This window comes from Scyliorhinus canicula, chromosome 17 (genome assembly GCF_902713615.1).
Source record: "Scyliorhinus canicula chromosome 17, sScyCan1.1, whole genome shotgun sequence".
In the NCBI taxonomy this organism is placed as follows: domain Eukaryota; kingdom Metazoa; phylum Chordata; class Chondrichthyes; order Carcharhiniformes; family Scyliorhinidae; genus Scyliorhinus; species Scyliorhinus canicula.
The window spans coordinates 124,031,721-124,050,877 of record NC_052162.1 but is presented as its reverse complement, the minus strand read 5'-3'; positions in this window follow the sequence as shown (position 1 = coordinate 124,050,877).

The following is a 19,157-nucleotide window of genomic DNA, read 5'->3' as shown; positions in this document are numbered from 1 at the left end:
GGATGAGATTTCTAAATTCTTGGAAGAGCAGGGTCGGATTAGAACAAGTCAACATGGATTTAGTAAGGGGAGGTCGTGCCTGACGAACCTGTTAGAATTCTTTGAGGAGGTGACAAGTAGGTTAGACCAGGGAAACCCAGTGGATGTCATCTATCTGGATTTCCAAAAGGCCTTTGATAAGGTGCCACACAGGAGGCTGCTGAGTAAGGTGAGGGCCCATGGTGTTCGAGGTGAGCTACTGGCATGGGTTGAGGATTGGCTGTCTGACAGAAGGCAGAGAGTTGGGATAAAAGGTTATTTTTCGGAATGGCAGCCGGTGACCAGTGGTGTCCCACAGGGTTCAGTGTTGGGGCCGCAGCTGTTCACCATATATATTAATGATCTGGATGAAGGGACTGGGGGCATTCTAGCGAAGTTTGCCGATGATACGAAGTTAGGTGGTCAGGCAGGTAGTGCTGAGGAAGTGGGGAGGCTGCAGAAGGATCTAGACAGTTTGGGAGAGTGGTGCAGGAAATGGCTGATGCAATTCAACGTGAAAAAATGTGAGGTCTTGCACTTTGGAAAAAAGAATCCAAGCATAGACTACTTTCTAAACGGTGAGAAAATTCATAATGCCAAAGTACAAAGGGATCTGGGAGTGCTAGTCGAGGATTCCCTAAAGGTAAACATGCAGGTTGAATCTGTGATTAAGAAAGCAAATGCAATGTTGTCATTTATCTCAAGAGGGTTGGAATATAAAAGCAGCGATGTGCTACTGAGCCTTTATAAGGCTCTGGTTAGGCCCCATTTGGAGTACTGTGTCCAGTTTTGGGCCCCACATCTCAGGAAGGACATACTGGCACTGGAGCGTGTCCAACGGAGATTCACACGGATGATCCCTGGAATGGCGGGTCTAACATATGATGAACGGCTGAGGATCCTGGGATTGTATTCATTGGAGTTTAGAAGGTTAAGGGGAGATCTAATAGAAACTTACAAGATAATACATGGCTTAGAAAGGGTGGACGCAAAGAAACTGTTTCCGTTAGGCGAGGAGACGAGGACCCGTGGGCACAGCCTTAGAATTAGAGGGGGTAAATTCAGAACAGAAATGCGGAGACATTTCTTCAGCCAGAGAGTGGTGGGCCTGTGGAATTCATTGCCGCGGAGTGCAGTGGAGGCCGGGACGCTAAATGGCTTCAAGGCAGAGATAGATAAATTCTTGACGTTGCGAGGAATTAAGGGCTACGGGGAGAATGCTGGTAGGTGGAGTTGAAATGCCCATCAGCCATGATTGAATGGCGGAGTGGACTCGATGGGCCGAATGGCCTTACTTCCACTCCTATTACTTATGGTCTTATGGGGAGCACGCGCAGACTCCACACAGTGACCCAAGCTGGGAATCGAACCTGGGACCCTGGAGCTGTGAAGCAACAGTGCCAAACACTGTGCCGCCCCGTAGGATATGTCTAGTGTTATTATATGGTATGCATTCGATATAGAACATAGAACAGTACAGCACAGAACAGGCCCTTCGGCCCTCGATGTTGTGCCGAGCAATGATCACCCTACTCAAACCCACGTATCCACCCTATACCCGTAACCCAACAACCCCCCCCCCCCCCCCCCCCAACCTTACTTTTTAGGGCACTACGGGCAATTTAGCATGGCCAATCCACCTAACCCGCACATCTTTAGACTGTGGGAGGAAACCGGAGCACCCGGAGGAAACCCACACACACACGGCGAGGACGTGCAGTCTCCGCACAGATATATTATTCAGAGTTCTGTAATAAAGCACATTTGTTATTATTTCTAGCTGTTTAATATAGTATAATAACTCTGTTATATATTTCCAATGATGTCTTCCATCAGATGGTTGTTAGTCTCTGGATTTCTCTTCCACAGGGACCACTATAGGGCGAGGGTCATTGAATATTTTTATGGATTAGTTGGATAGATTTCTGATTGAAGGTTATGGGGAACAGGTGGGAAAATGGAAAGAAAGCTGAGATGAGGAGGGATTTCTTCACTCGAGGATGTTGTGAAGCTTTGGAATTCTATACCCCAGAGGACTGTGGAGCCTCAGTCATCAAGTCTTTCCAAGACAAAGATACATAGGTTTCTAGATATTGAAGATATCGATGGATATGGGGGATAGTGTGGGAAAATGGTGCTGAGGTAGATCGGCCAATGATCTTATTGAATGGTTAGCAGGCTCGATGGGCCGAATGGCCGACTGCAACTCCGATTTGTTATGGTTTCTGTGTCCTGGACAGGAAAAAGTGAGCATGGATCTGTTAATCAGCCTGAATCAGCACCTTCAGGAGAATTGGGAGGGTGAATATTAGATACAGCAGAGTGAGAATGGAGGGAGAGTGTGTGGGATGGAGATTTACAGCTTTGGGGGGAATGGGCGAGGAAAGAATGTTCCATTGTAAGTAGAATTGTCTGTTCTGAATTTCGATCTTATGCTGACTGTAATGTCTTTTCCAAACAGTTTTACAGGATATTAGAAGAGGAGGAATTACAGACAGAAATCTGAAACATCATGTCTCGGTCTCACAGACTCACTCAATTCATCGGGACCTAAATGTCATTGGTCTTTGAATCTAGAGGGAGAATGGTTTCCCGATCTGTTGATTTCAAAAGATTTTAAACATCAGTGTGACTGGAAAAGCACCGAGACACACACACACCCGAATGAGAGTGTTCCAGAGCACTGACTGTGGAAAGAGCTTTAACCAGTTACACAGCCTGAAAAAATATCACACCATTCACAGCAGGGAGAGACTGTACACATGTTCTGTGTATGGACGAGGCTTCAACTGACCAGCAAACCTGGAGAGACACAAGGAGTAACAAAACATGGAGAAACCTTGGAAATGTGGGGACTGTGGGAATGGGTACAGAGTCCCATCTGCCCGAGAAACTCATTGATGCAGTCACACTGGGGAGAGGCCGTTCACCTGCTCTGTGTGTGGGAAGGGATTCAGTCATTTAGTCTGTCTGCAGTCACACCAGCGAGTTCACACAGGGGAAACACTATTCACCTGCTCTCAGTGTGGGAAAGGATTCAGTGATTCAGCCAACCTCCAGAGACATCAGCGACTTCACACTGGGGTGAAGCCGTTCATCTGCCCTCAGTGTGGGAAGGGATTCACGCGGTTATCCAGCCTGCAGTCACACCTGCGAATTCACACTGGGGAGAAACCGTTCACCTGTGTTCAGTGTGGGAAGGGATTCAGTGATTCATCCACCCTGCAGACACACCAGCGAGTTCACACTGGGGAGAGGCCGTTCACCTGCTCTCAGTGTGGGAAGCGATTTATTCAGTCGTCTAATCTGCAGAGACATCAACGAGTTCACACTGGGGAGAGGCCATTCACCTCCTCTCAGTGTGAGAAGGGATTCAGTGATTCCTCCACCCTGCAGACACACCAGCGGGTTCACACCAGCGAGAGGCCATTTACCTGATCTCAGTGTGGGAAGAGATTCCGTGATTCATCCACCCTGCAGATACACCAGCGAGTTCACATGGGGAGAGGCCGGTCACCTGCTCTCATTTTGGGAAAGGATTCACTCATTTTTCCAATCTGCAGATACACCAGCGAGTTCACACAGGGGAGAGGCCGCTCAGCCCTGCCTTCATTTTACACAACGATCCTCTGCAAACCACCAATACCCGAATAAACGGTTCTTAAAACACTGGTCTGGGTATTAAAGGCACGGGTTTAATCCTGTGCTGTGGTTTACTGACAGGTACAACCAATTCGAGAGAATCGCACTACATTCTTTGCCGTCCTGGCCAGGAAGAATGCCTGTTGACTGATGCCTGGGTTTTCCGAATTTCCACAAGTCCTGCCATTCGTATCTCGTGCTACCCGCAGTATTTCCCTACGATATTTGGGATATCTGGTGAACAAACATCCACTCCTCATCCACAGGTATATGAGGCTGTCTCCACTTCCTCCTCAGAACTTGGTTCTCAATGTAGTAACACTTTGGAACGATTTCAGCCTCAACCTTCATGAGACCTAACTATGCTAATCTACATAACTCTGTGTCTGCCTCCTGGGCCTCAGTTAATGAAGTCCCAGCAAACACTTCCTCACAATTATCCTCATTCTCAAGGACAGTTTTGGCTGCTCTACCATCTGATTGTGGCGTGACTTTTATCTCTGGCGATGAACTTTGTTTAGCCATTGCCCTGGTCACCACACATGACGGAAAAATATCTGGAAACTGTTCCTGGAACTGTTTTGTCTCCTTTTCTTCCCTCAGACTCTCTGTAATCATGGGTGAAGCTACAACCTTCACAACTGCCAAATCATTCCCCAAAAGTAAGTCTACTCTGTCTACAGGAAACTTCTTAACCACTCTAACAACCAGAAGTCCTGACAATAAATCACACTCCAATTGTACTTTATATAATGGAACTGGGATATAATCTCCACTTATCCCATTCACCAATACCTTGGGCGGGATTCTCCGTCCCGCCTCACCAGAAATCTGTTGCAGGGGGCCCCCGGGATTCTTCATCTCACCAGCTGGCCAATGGGGTTTCCCATTGTGGGCAGCCCCATGCCATCGGGAATTCCCCGGGCTGCCGGTGAAACTGAGAATCCCGACAGCGGAGAATCCAATCCCGTAGCTTTCATTGAACTCTCCAGAGGAAAAAACAAATCCCTCTCCAGCGAGAGAGTTTGTGTAGGACCTGTGACCCTTGAAATAATTTTGGGTTTGGCTCCATCATTTGATGAAAATGGGGTGATCTTCCTCTCAAATCAAAGCCCTGCATATCTCTCATCGACCTCATTCACCACACCTGCTTCCACAGCAGAGTTTACCTCAGGTCTCCTAATTCCACTTAGAGCTACTGTCCGCTCTGTGCTATTCTCCACTTTTGATCCCTTTTCAGAATCCTCCTTATGAATCTCAACAAGTCCCATGGGCTTTCCTCACAACGTCCAACAGGCTGTACGAATGCTTCCCACTTTATTGGAACGGTAACACTGAGACCTTTGAGTCTCACCTACACGCTCAGCACCTTCCTTCCTGGTCTGAGGAGACGACCTCCGAGCATTCCCAGCTATCTATTCCTTACCTTGGCTACCTCTCTTCCTTTCACTCTCCAGCTTCCTATCCTTAACCAAATTATGGGGGTGACGGAACAAAGATTTAAATGTATGGATCAGCTCATAATGGTCAGCCATTATTGCTGCTTGTCTAGCGGTCATCCCCCTTTGGTCTTCAATGTAGATTCTTATCACAGAAGGTATTGAATTCTTAAATTCTTCTGGGAGAATGATTTTACTGAGAGCACCATAGTTGGTTTCAACACCCAATGCTCATACCCACTGATTAAAATTGTCCTGTTTAACCTTTTCAAATTCAGTTTCAGTCTGTCCTTGTTGTTTCCTTAAATTCCAAAGCTTTTGCCTCAATGCCTCCAAAACTAATTGAAATACACCCAGAATAGTCTTTATCTTGTTGTAACTGTGAGACAGCCCCTCTGACAGGGAAGTATAAACTTCCTGCACTTCCCCATCAGTTTACTTTGCATGAGGAATGCTCTCTCTTCCTTCATCAACTCTATTTGAGTTGCTATTTTCTCAAATGCCATGAAGAATATTTCTACATCTTTCCCCTCAAATTTTGGTAGGGCCTGTATAAATTTAAAAATATCCCCATTAGGATTTGGACTGGGAAGGGTTACTCCTCCTTTTTAACTTTCCTCACTTCTGCCTTTAACTCCAACCGTAATTCTCTCTCTCTCTCTCTTCTCCCTCCCTCACTTCTCCTCTCCCTCTCTATCTTTTCTTCCCTTTCCCACATCTTCATGTTTTTAAGTCCCTCTCATGCTCAAACTGCAACCAAATCCTCTCCAGACCGGTGTCCCCACCAGAATGTGCTACACGTCCTGGACTACTTGCTCATGAGCTCTCCTGTGTTTTAAAAATTTTTTTAGAACACCCAATTCATTTTTTCCAATTAAGGGGCAATTTATCCTGGCCAATCCACCTACCCTGCACATCTTTGGGTTGTGGGGGCGAAACCCACACAAACACAGGGAGAATGTGCAAACACCACACAGACAGTGACCCAGGGCTGGGATCAAACCTGGAACCACAGCGCCATGAGGCAGCAGGGCTAACCCACTGCACAACCGTGCTGCCCGCTGTCCTATGTTTATAACAGACCCAGGCACTCAACTAATATATAATATATATGTCCTTTCCTAAATTTAACCGACACCTCTACTTTTAATTGACTTGCCAATTCAATCACAATACTCAACCAAGGCAGTGGATCAGTCCTTTCACTCTGGATCACCAGCTCGTGACTTCTGGGTGACTGTGGCGATATCTCTTGTTCTGTTGACTGAAGTCCATCCTCTTACTTCATGTTGTGTTCCGTGTCGAGCTCCAGAGAATTGTAGCTCATTAACCCTTTCCAGCAATTACCTCTACACATGGTCTGATGGTAGTGAACCTGTGGTTCTGATTGGCCCAAGCAGCTCATGATCAGTTCCTGATTGGTTAAATGGGGCACAATCAATGTCTGATTGGACTCTGAAGGTCACCTTGCTGATGTGTGATGTCACTTTCTCATTGTGGTGTCACTTCCTCATGATTAATATTCGTCAGGCTCATCATCCTAACTGATACCATAGAACTACTGAATCCCTACAGTGCATAAATAGGCCGTTCAGCCCATCAAGTCTGCACCGACCCTCTGAAAGAACACCTTATCTAGGCCCAGTCCGCACCCTAACCCCACCTAACCGGCACATCTTTGGACTGTTGGAGGAAACTGGAGCACCCAGAAGAAACCCACGCAGACACAGGGACAACGTGCAAACTCCACACAGACAGTGACACAAGGCCAGAATTGAACCCGGGTCCCTGACGCTGTGAAGAGGCTGTGCTAACCATTGTGCCACCGTGCTGAGATGATACATCTTCAGGTGTCATGTGTAACTTCTTAGTGACTGCTGATGACTGAAGCAAGTTACTTAAATATAAATAACTGAAATTACACAAGATACACAAACCTAAACTAATACAGCAATTCCTACTGAACACAGAAAATAAATCCATAAAGGTGATTGGTATGTTAAAGTTCAAGTAACAAGACACACATTACAAAATACCATTTTCATTCATAAATGACATATTTCTAAGAAATAAGTCACAGAAATGACATAACCACAACACCATTACAGAAACTGAGAATAAAACCCACACTAGTGGAGAAAATCTGTTGCAGAATTTGAAGGAAAGTGACAACTTTGCTGCAAGTTGAAAAGTGAACACAATTTAAGACACAGAATTTCTCCAGCATTGACAGAATTAAACTACAAGAAACGTGTATCCCCAAATCCTGCAATAAAATGTAACAGAGATTTTCATTCAGCATTAGTCCTGTGGTAAAACCATAAAATTTAACCTACTTTGGCCCAAGACAATATGGCACAAGTCACTTGTCAAGGACGACTGCACCTGAAGACAGAGACTCACATTGTGCAATTTTGGATTGAGTGAATTGTTTCATATACCATGATTCTGTGATAACTGAACATAACTAACAAAAGCTATTAAAATGAATAAACATTGACTTCCCTATAATATTATGATCACTGTTACCTATATGGTCATCTAAAATGCCGCAAAGAGTGATGGGAAATGTGGCTAGGCTTGGGACACAGACAAGCTGCAGTTTGTATATTTGCAAACGGCAGCCCAGACTTATGCAGAAACTCACAGCTGCAAATGGGCCATTGAAAGGCAATTAAAGGAACAATGGACAATCTTGTCCATCACATCATCTTCCAGACGGAAAGGCACCAAGGCCCTGCTCGGAGCCCTCCCAGGATTAGCCACTGACTGCCACCCCAGAAGTGATGTGGTAGCCCCTGATTGGATGTGACCGATCAGAGGGTGGAACCCTGAGGAATTGATGGACAGTGACCCAGAAACCACTCACAAAAGGGCGGCGAAAACTTAAGCCGGTTAAAAGGCAGTGCGGCCATCATTTCTCTCTCTTTTGGACCGGCTCTTCACCTGACCTCTGACTGCAGCACAGCTACTTACATCAGCCAAGTTCATGGACCCGTGACATCTACCGAAGGACAACCTACTCGAACTCCAGCTGCCATAAGTGAGGAAACAGATAAGGCCATATCTACCCTACACGAGCCGGTCATTTGGAAGTTAAGTCAAGGTCGTTTAAATTGATAGTTATAGTCTTAGTGTACATGAACGCGTGATTACTTAAGTATATAACCTTATGTCTAATAAACAAACTGTGATTGAACTGAAATACTTGTGTGATCATTTGTCCACCAGACGGGGTAAGCACACTCTGCGGTTATAAAAGAGCAACACCGAGATGCTCCAGCACCACGTGTTTATTGGAGCTGATATAAATACTGACAGAGACCAATTGAGCCGCCTGGCCTGGCCCTGTGCTGTAGACTCAATGGAACAGAGACAAATGTATTTATTTTAGATCTACCTGTCATGGTCGGATAAAATATTATTTCTTGGGATGTGGGTATCGCTGGCTGGGCCAGCATTTGTTGCCCATTCATAATTGCCCTGAAACTTGCTGGGTCATTTCAGTGGGGGACAGTTAAGAGTCAACTGCATCTGTGTGTGGGTCTGGAGTCACATGTGGGCCAGACTGGGTAAGGATGGCAGATTTCCTTCCCTGAGGGACATCAGTGAACCAGATGCATTCAAAATGGTTTCATGGTCATCGTTAGGCTTTTAATTCCAAATTTTTATTGAATTCAAATTTCACCATCTGCCCCGACGGGGTTTGAACCTGGGACCCCAGAGCATTACCCTGGGTCTCTGGATTACTAATCCAGCAACAATACCACGAGGTCACCGCCTCCCCCATACTATCCAGGACAAAATAAATGTTCTTCATTATCTCTTGTGGATCATTTCAGCAGCAACATTCACACCAAAGCTCAAAGAGCATCAGCCCCACTGGAAGCAAAGTGGTGAGACCGACCAGAATGTACCTGTTGTGCAGAACCTTGGTCAGACCGCAGCTGGAGGACTGTGTACAGTTTTACTGCCCTGATCGGCAGAGTGGGAGCGCAACAAACATTCACCAGACTTGTTCCGGGGATGGCAGGGCTGCCCTTTGAGGAGAGATTGGGGAAACCTGACCTGTGTTCTCTAGAGTTTCAAATAATGAGAAGTGATCTCATTGAAACTTACAAAATCCATAAAGGAATAGACAGGGGAGGTGCAAGTGAGATGTTTCCCCGGGTTGGAGAGTCTGGAACCAGGGGACACAATTTCAAAATAAGGAAGAAGCCACTTAGGACTGGTCTCAGAGGAGACATTTCTTTACTCAGAGGGTTGTGAATCTTTGGAATTCTCTACCCCAGAGGGCTGTGGGAGCTCAGTCACTGAGTGTGTTTAAAGATGAGACTGACAGATTTCTAAATACCAATAATACAAAAGGAGATGGGGATAGTGTGGGGAAAAAGGCATTGAAGTGGATGATCAGCCATGATCGTATTGAATGATGGAGTGGGCTTAATGGCCAACCCCTGCTCCTCTGATACAAAGATAGAACATACAGTGCAGGAGGCCATTCGGCCCATTGAGTCTGCACCGACCCAGTTAAGCCCTCACTTTCACCCTATCCCTGTAACCCCATCTAACCTTTTTTTGGTCACTAAGGGCAATTTATCATGGCCAATCCACCTAACCACCATGTCTTTGCACTGTGGGAGGAAACCAGAGCACCTGGAGGAAACTCACGCAGACACGGGGAGAACGTAAAGACTCCGCAGAGACAGTGACGCAGCGTGGAATCGAACCTGGGACCCTGGCACTGTAAAGCCACAGTGCTATCCACTTGTGCTACCGTGCTGCCCCATAGGTAGGAAAGTAAATTGTGAAGAGGAAATAAGGAGATTACAAAGGGATATAGATAGGTTAAGTGAGTGGGAAAAGATCCGTCAAATGGAGAATAATGTGGGAAAATGTGGAAATGTCCACTTTGGCAGGAAGAATAAAAAAGCTTATTATCTAAATGGTGAGAGATTGCAGAGCTCTGAGATTCAGAGGGATCTGGGTGTCCAAGAGCATGAATCACAAAAGGCGAGTATACAGGTACAGCAAGTAATTAGGAAAGCTAATAGAATGTTATTGTTTATTGTGGGGGAATTGAATACAAATGTAGGTTTTGCTTTTGTGAGCAGGAACGAATCCAAGCTGACTGGTGATGATTTAATCTGAAGGTCACCACACCTCAGACGAGTGGCAATGTTGAAGAGGCTGGGCCTTCATGGATGATCTCAGCCGGTACGGCAGTTGAACCCACGCTGTTGGTGTCGCTCAGTATCACAAACCAGCCATCCAGCCAACTGAGCTAACCAATCCCCTGAAATATTAGTTATTGCCCATCTCCCATCACACCATTTAATGTTGTTTCTCTGTCCATGTCAGACAACCTGCCCCCATACCTTGATAATGTTCTTCTGCAAGAAACACAGAGATAAATTAAACAAAAGAACCATGTACCCTCCATGGCCCATCTCCATGGCAAGGTGGCATGCTTTAGGAGGATCCAAACAGAAATGAGAAGGAAACATCTTCCAACTTACAAACCAACTTTCAATCTGTGATCCTTGTGAAATTCGAAACCAGGTATTCGCAACAAGGCTCAAAGAGCATCAGCCCACTGGAGTCAAAGTCGTGAGACCAGCCAGTCCAGCAGAGGAAACTCTCCAACCATCCCCATTGACCAACTGTCAGAATTAACAAAATGCAGTCCTGGATTAATTGAGAACAGAAACAATAACAGTAAAATCCAACCCCTGTAATCACTTGTGAACTTGTTGGTGTCTCAGCAGGTACGATGAATCACGGAATCCCTTTCCACATTCAGAGCAGGTGAACAAACTCTCCCTCGTGTGAACTCGCTGATGTGCCTGCAAATGGCATAACTGAGTGAATCCCTTCCCACACTGAGAGCAGGTGAATGGCCTCTCCCAGTGTGAACTCGCTTGTGTGTCTGCAGGTGGGATAACTGAGTGAATCCCTTCCCACACTGAGAGCAGGCGAATGGCCTCTCCCCAGTGTGAACGCGTTGGTGTGACTGCAGGTTATCTAACTGAGCGAATCCCTTCCCACACTGAGAGCAGGTGAACGGCCTCTCCCGGTGTGAGTTCGCTGGTGTATCTGCAGGCTGATCAACTAAGTGAATTCCTTCCCACACTGGGAGCAGGTAAACGGCCTCTCCCCAGTGTGAACTCGCTGGTGTATCTGCAGGTTGGATGTGGAAATGAATCCCTTCCCACACTGAGAGCAGGTGAATGGTCTCTCCCCAGTGTGAATGCGTCGATGAAACTCCAGCGCAGATGGGACTGTGAATCCCTTCCCACAGTCCCCACATTGCCATCGTTTCTCCATATTTTGGGTTTCCTCGTATCTCTCCAGGTTGGACAATCAGTTCACACAGAACACGTGTATGGTCTCTCCCTGCTGTGAATGGTGTGATGTTTTTTCAGGCTGTGTAACTGGTTAAAGCTCTTTCCACAGTCAGTGCTCTGGAACACTCTCACTCGGGTGTGTGTGTGTCGGTGCTTTTCCAGTCACACTGATGTTTAAAATCTTCTCAAGCTGACAGATGAGACAAACATTTCTCCTTCTAGATTCAAAGTCCGATGATGTTCAGGCCCTGATGAATCGACTCAGTCTGATCGAGACGTTTAGTTTGAGATATCTGTCTGTAATACCTCCTTTTCTAATATCCTGTAAAAATAATTTACAAAAGACATCAGTGTCAGTACAGGACAAAAATTCAGAACACACGGGCCTCCGGTTGCTTCATGTCGGGAGCGGCCGCATATGAGGCAGCTCTCATCCGGGGACTTTGTTTTCCATCTTTTTCACCAGGTATTTGAGGGGGTTTGGGGATATTTCAAATTTGTCAATGGGATAAAGCTCCCATACTGTGGAAATGTCCAAGAAACCAAGTTTGAAGAAGCCAGCGAGCAAAGAATCGTCATCCGATTCAGATTCTTTTCCAGGCTCATTGGAAACAAAATGGCGGCGGCTGCTGCGAAGCGAAAGTTATAGTGTTGTCAGTTGAGATGCTCATGGGCATCTTAGGAACAGCCGAATATCTCCGAGGATCTCCCAATATCAATTGAGGAGCCCCCAGCTCCTATTCGACTGTTATTGGCAAAAATGGACAAAACGGTAAAGGTTGCAGGGCACGGGGCGGCTCTTTCGATGAAGAGTGAGCGGATTGTCTCTTTAGAGGCTGAGATGGTCTGTTGGTTAGAACATAGAACAGTACAGCACAGAACAGGCCCTTCGGCCCTCGATGTTGTGCCGAGCAATGATCACCCTACTTAAACCCACGTAACCCGTATACCCGTAACCCAACAATCCCCCATTAACCTTACACTACGGGCAATTTAGCATGGCCAATCCACCTAACCTGCACATCTTTGGACTGTGGGAGGAAACCGGAGCACCCGGAGGAAACCCACGCACACACAGGGAGGACGTGCAGACTCCACACAGACAGTGACCCAGCCGGGAATCGAACCTGGGACCCTGGAGCTGTGAAGCATTGATGCTAACCACCATGCTACCGTGATAATAACAAATCTCTGCCAAAGTAGACGACTTAGAGAATCGCTCCAGGAGACAAACTATTCGCGTTATGGGGCTGCCGGAGGGATTGGAGGGCCTGCACCCGACTGAATACACGTCCAGGATGTTTGGGAAGATGGTGGGGAGGGTGGACAGTTGTTCCCTCCCGAGGTGGATCGGGCCCATCACTCGCTCTGTCAGACACCTCACCCAGGAGAGCCACCTCGGGCAATAACCGTCAGGTTCCACAGTTGGAACAAGTCCTGAGGTGAGCGAATGATCACCGTAACTACAAATGGGAGAGCCGTGCCATCAGGCCCCATCAGGGGGGCGGAGCCGCCAAAAAAGAGGGCGGCATTTATCAAGGCCAAGGCTGCACTTTTCATACGTGGAGTTCGGTTTGGGGTGGTTTACCCGCACACCTTCGAGTGAGTTTTAATTCAAAAGATCACTACTTCTGAGGTGCTGGATGATGCCAACGCTTTTTTGAGGAAGCTCAGGCTGGGTATATTTTGTATTATATATGGGGTCTTGTTGTTATTGGAGAGGGATTGTGGTTTTGGGGTCTTGTTGGGGTTTCTTGTACCAGTTTGTATTTTACTGTTTTTGAGTGTGTGTGGGGGGGGGGTTCCTTTATTTAAAGTTGGGTGCAGGCGGGGGGGAGTTGTTGGTTGGTTACTCAGTTTTATATGCCCCGGGAGGGAGTTGCCCTGCGAGCTGATGAAGGTAGTTAATGGGAGCGAAGTGGTGGGGGTAACGGCAGCTCATTAACACAGTATAGGTTTTAGATAATGGGCTGAGTGCGTTAGTTCTGTTTGGGGTTAAGGATTATTGAGTTAAGGGTCTGGGGCTGTTCTACGGGCTTTTGGTTGTGGTTTTAATGAGGCGGGGAGCTGGGGTATAGGGAAGGTTTATCGACGGTGACTACAGCTTGTTGTTTGGTCTGTTTTGTTGGGGTGTATGGTGGCCACGGACCCAGTCTCCATGATGGATGAAATATTGTTCTTCGCCCCTCTCTGTGGACTCACCGCTTTGTGCCTACGGATTTCCATTTAGGTCCTGGAGAAGGGAAGGGCTGGAGAGGTTTGGTGACATGTTTGTGAACGGCAGATTTATTGGTTTTGATGAACTGGTAGAAAAAATTACAACTCGCGATCTCTAATTTTCTCAGATGTGTGATTTCCTACGTAAGGTGGTCTTGGCATTTCCTTTAGCTCCCCCCGCCCCCCTGATGATTAGGATTCTATCTCTTGCTGAAGTGGGTGAGAGTAGGATTTCAGATCTACAGTTGGATCCTGTCTGCAAAGCAAGCTCCACTGAATGAGGTGAGGAGGAAGTGGGAGGGGGAATTGGATCTGGTTTCTGTGGAGGGGGTGTGGAGTGAGACTGCACAGGGTCAACTCGACCTCCTCCTGTGTTCGGTGCAGCTTGACTCAGTTCAAGGTGGTGAACAGGGCACATCTGACTAGGACTAGGTTGTGTGGTTTTCTTCTTGGGTGTGGCAGACAGGTGAGCTTGGTGTTCTCGGGTCTGGTGAATCATAAAAGATTCCATTCTTTTAACCAGACAAATAAATGTGTCAAAGCTGAGGGAGCAAAGGATGTCAATGTGTTTAAGAGAGAGAGAGACCTGGGCCAAGCTTTGCAGAGTCTGCACCCTCCCTGAATTCACTTTGTTTCCCTTCAGTTGCTGCAAGTGACCAATTGGAGGTGAGAAAGAGAAAAGAAATGGAAAGGGGGAGAAAAGAAAGGGCGAAATTCTCCGCACCCGCGGAAAGTCGGCAAACGGTCGTAAAAATCGGGACCGTTTTACGACGGTCGCGAAGGCTTCATTTCCCGACCGATTCACTTCCTGGAAATGGGCTAGCAGCGCGGCCGCGTCAATTACGTGCGTGATGACGACGGAACGCGACGACGACACAAACCCGCCCATGTGACGCCGCCCGACGCCGTAAAAAGGCGCGGGCGACCACAGAATCTGTCGGGCAGGATGTCGGAGCCTAGGCGAGCTGCACCTCGCTTTATTGATGCAGACGTCGAGGCGCTGCTCGATGCCGTGGAGCAGAGGAGGGGCATCATCCGCCCGCGGAGAGGGCATCGCCAACCTGCCAGCACGGTACGCCAGGCCTGGCGTGACGTGGCTGCTGCCGTCAGTGCTGTGGGGCAGACCCCTCGCTCAGCAGAGCAGTGCCGAAAGAAGCTACATGACCTCACCAGGTCTGCCAGGGTAAGTGCCATGAGGGTGCCCCCTAGTCACAACCATCCCTCCCCCTTAACTGCCCGGGGGGGGGGGGGGGGGGGGGGGGGGGAGAGGGATTGGGGCAGAGTTATTTGAGGGTGGTTCACAAAGTTGTCACAGACCCAGCGCTCTGGCCCCGAGGAGAGATGCAATCATCTGATGACAACTTGCCCCCCCCCCCAAACTGTGCCAGTATCAGAACGGACTTCTGATACCTACCGTTTTGTAATGATCTACCTATGTTTCCTCCCCCAACAGGCCAAGGCCGGTCATAACCACCGTGAGCGGCACAAGACTGGAGGGGGTTCGCCCAACATGCACCCCCTCAGCACCTTTGAACAGAGGGCACTGGACCTTGTTGGGGGGTCTGCCACCCGCGATATCGCGCAATGCGAGGTTGGCGGAACTGCAGCAAGTGAGACAACCCTCCCTGACAAACACCCTCCCCCCCCCCATCCTCTGTCCCTTCACACACCCTGCCCACTGGGACACCTCCCCATCCTCTGTCCCTTCACACACCCTGCCCACTGGGACCGTCCAGCGGCCTGCCGAGCAAATCGAAATAACCCGTCTCATTCTCTTCCCTAGGACGTGATGCCGAACGACCAGGGCCGTCTGGCTGCAGACGGAGACAGGAATCTGCCGCCACCTCACCCGGGGCCTCACAACAGAGGGTGCCCGATCAGCGGGCAGCCCTATCTGCCCCAACCCAATCTGCGGACCAGGACGCACAGAGGGTTCGAGGTCCACCACCACCACCAGAAATGGCCAGGGACAACCCTCCTGTCGCTGAGCGGCCCCACACCCTGGACGAGGACCTAACCATTGAGAGCGTCGGGCTTGCGGCACTGCTTTCTCCCACCACTTCCATCATCCCAGAGATACACACCCCGGCGGGCCTATTTAGTGATGAGTCTCCTGGGGCACAGTCTGGTTGGCACATCACAGATGAGCAGGTACATCAGGTGGAGGTCGGAGCAACAGAGGGCCCGGACTCGCGGAGGCCAGACCAGGCCCAGGATGCAGCTGGCTCCCAGACGTTTTCGGAGTTCCTGGAGTTTCTCAACCCACCCGCACAGCCGATGCCTCAGGAAACCCAGGGAAACAATGACGGGATGAGGGCTTCCTTCCAGACTCTGCAGACGCTGTTAGAGGAGTCGATCCGCGTCCAAGAGCAGGGAGTGGTGCCGCTCATGGCAGAGACCCAGTCCGACACCGCACGGGTGGCATCCGCGGTGGAGGCAATGGGTCAGGTTATGCAAGACGTTGGGATTAATGTGCACGCGTCATCCTCGGCCCTGGACAGGGTTGACCTCTCACAGGCAGCAATGTGCCAGAGCCAAACCGACATTGCCGGCGCCCTGCGGGCCATGGCCGAGTCTCAGCAGGTCATTGGCCAGTCGCAGCAGTCAGTCGCCGAGAGCATCAACCGCCTGACACATGTGCTGGATGGCGTCGTGCACAATCAGGTTGAGATCGCACAGTCCCTGGCGGGAATGTCTAACTCCCTGGACTCCGTCTCTGCAAACCTTCGGATCCTGGTGGATACCGTTGCAGGCCTCCAGGACTGGCAGCGCCAGGTGTCGGTGGTGCGACGGGGAACCTCCCCGCTCGCACCTCTGTCCCAAAATGAGGCCCGGGGGCCACCGGGCTCCCCGAGGGAGGAGGAGGTTTCGGGGTCCATCACGGGACGTCCCGGAATTCTCGGCCTCCCCCCGTCCCATCCCTGGTGCATCGGGTGGGCAGCAGGCAGAGCAGGGTGGCACAATGTCACCCGAGACGCCCGCAGAGCAGCCTGGCCCATCAAGGCTGGGTCGCCCCAGGAAACGCTTGGCCAAGGAGAAACGAGTCGAGGGGGGCGATTCGCAGCAATCCTCCTCCACTCCTGCTGTATCATCTGGGGATTCACTTAGACGTAGTGGTAGGGCCCGTAAGGCAACTAAGATAGACACTGAGTAAGTTGGCACGGGTGAAGGGCACAGTTTAGTTGTAGGGGCTAGGGCACCTGTAAATAATTGTTAATATTAAACACACTGTTCCACCTTACTTGTAATACCGTGTGATTGTTCCACAGCCACAGGAATCGTGATGGTGACCGAGTGTCGCTGGGGGTGACGGGTGGTGAAACCTCGGTGCCGGGTGTGCAGTCCCTGCCCCTACCCCCCTCCCACAGCTAGCCCACGCGGGCACGTGATGGAGTGTCAGTGACGAACTCAGCGGCCACCAAGGTGGATGGTTCAGCTATTGCCATGGGTCAGACTCTCTCTAACGATTCTGAGCTCACAGCTCTTCGCAGAGCGGGCTGTCATCATTCCACATGGCACTGATCACACCCGCTGACACAGCCATCAATGTTGTGCCATTCCGTCTGGACCCAGTGATAAGCGTCATGTCGAAGTGGAGCAGTGTACACTGAGGGGGGGGGGGGGGGGTTTGGTGGTGGCAGTTGTGTGGTGACCCTCTGCATGACTAGCGATGCAGGTGGTGGTTTGGTGTTCATCGGGGACGTCACATGCGATGCGTGAACCGTGCTGCCACCATGGCGTCGCGTGCCCGCCGTCCTTGCCGGGTCCGTCGTGCCGCCTCCTGGACATCACCAGCACCTGGGTCGTGTCTGCGTGCTGCGCCCGCCACTCCGCCAGCGTCCTCCTCCTCCTCCTCCTCCTCCTCCTCCTCCTCCTCTGTGCTGGCACCACTGCCACTAGCTTCTCCCTCCGCCTCCTGCAACAGGTCATCTCCCCTCTGCATCGCGATGTTGTGCAGCGCACAGCAGACCACTACAATGCGAGCGACCCTGTCGGCCTGGTACTGCAGGGCCCCTCCGGAGCGGTCCAGGCACCTGAATCTCATCTTCAGGAGGCCAAGGCAGCGCTCCACCACACCCCTGGTTGCTGCATGGGCCTCGTTGTATCGTGTTTCCGCATTGGTCTGAGGCCTCCGTATCGGCGTCATCAGCCAAGACCTCAGCGGATAACCCCTGTCACCTAGCAACCAGCCCCTCAGCCGGGGGGGACGTCCCTCAAACATCGCAAGGATGAACGACTGCGCTAGTATGTAGGAGTCATGCACACTCCCTGGGAACCTTGCACAGACGTTCATGAACCTCATGTGGGGGTCGCATACCACCTGGACATTAATGGAGTATGTCCCCCTCCTGTTTGTGAACACGTCCCTGTCCACAGCAGGCGGGCGCATGGGGACGTGAACACAGTCGATTGACCCCTGAACCCTCGGTATCCCGGCCACACTGGCAAATCCACGGGCTCGTGAGTCTTGACTTGCTCGGTCCTCGGGAAAGGTGATGTAGCGATCGGCGATGGCATAGAGGGCGTCGGTCACATCCCGGATGCACCTGTGCACCGATGACTGGGAGATCCCAGAGACGTCCCCGCTCGGAGACTGGAAGGAGCCGGTAGCATAGAAGTTCAGAGCGACCGTCACCTTGATGGCTACCGGGATCGCGTGTCCTCCCCCCGTTCCACGTGGGGCGAGGTGCGACAGGAATTCGCAGATATGTATCACCGTCTGCCTACTCAGCCGGAGTCTTCTCCTGCAGGTGATGTCCGGCATTGTTAGGAAAGAGACCCGGACACGGTACACCCTCGGCTTTGGTCGTCGCCTCTGACGCCGTGGCTGCACCCTCACTCTCTCCTCTTCCTCTTCCTCCTCCTCCTCCTCCTCCCCCCCCCATGCTGCTCGACGACTGGCAACTCCTCGGCCCTTCCCTCTGCTGCTGCAGCTGGCCCTGCAGCCACTGCGGGTTGTGGGTGTGGATGCTGCTGCATCTCCAAATCCAGTAGAGCTGCCCCAACCACTGCGCAGAACATAGCCGTTCTGTTCCCATGCATCGTGCTAACCTACAGAAGGGTGGTGGGGGGCAGAGAAACGGGACATGTTAGACGGACGTTAGTCGACACCTCGGCAGCCGCCAGCCATGGGATACCAGTGTGTCCCGGTGGCCTGGTCGCGCTGCTGACACGCGGTCAGCCTAACCCCTGGTCACTTCCTGCATCCAACGGCCAGTAAACTATGTCCTCCTCACGGGTGCGTCAGTGGCCTGTGGCCGGAAGCCACAGGGGAACCAGCGGCCGTGTCCTCGTCACCTGCACACCATGGCATGGTGGCAGACATTTTGTTACGGGGTTGGACGGCTCACTCTCTACCTAATCCCCCCCCCCTCCGTCGCCCCCCACTGCTCCCTCCGTCTCCCCCACTGCCCCCTCCGTCTCCCCCACTGCCCCCTCCGTCTCCCCCACTGCCCCCTCCGTCTCCCCCACTGCCCCCTCCGTCTCCCCCACT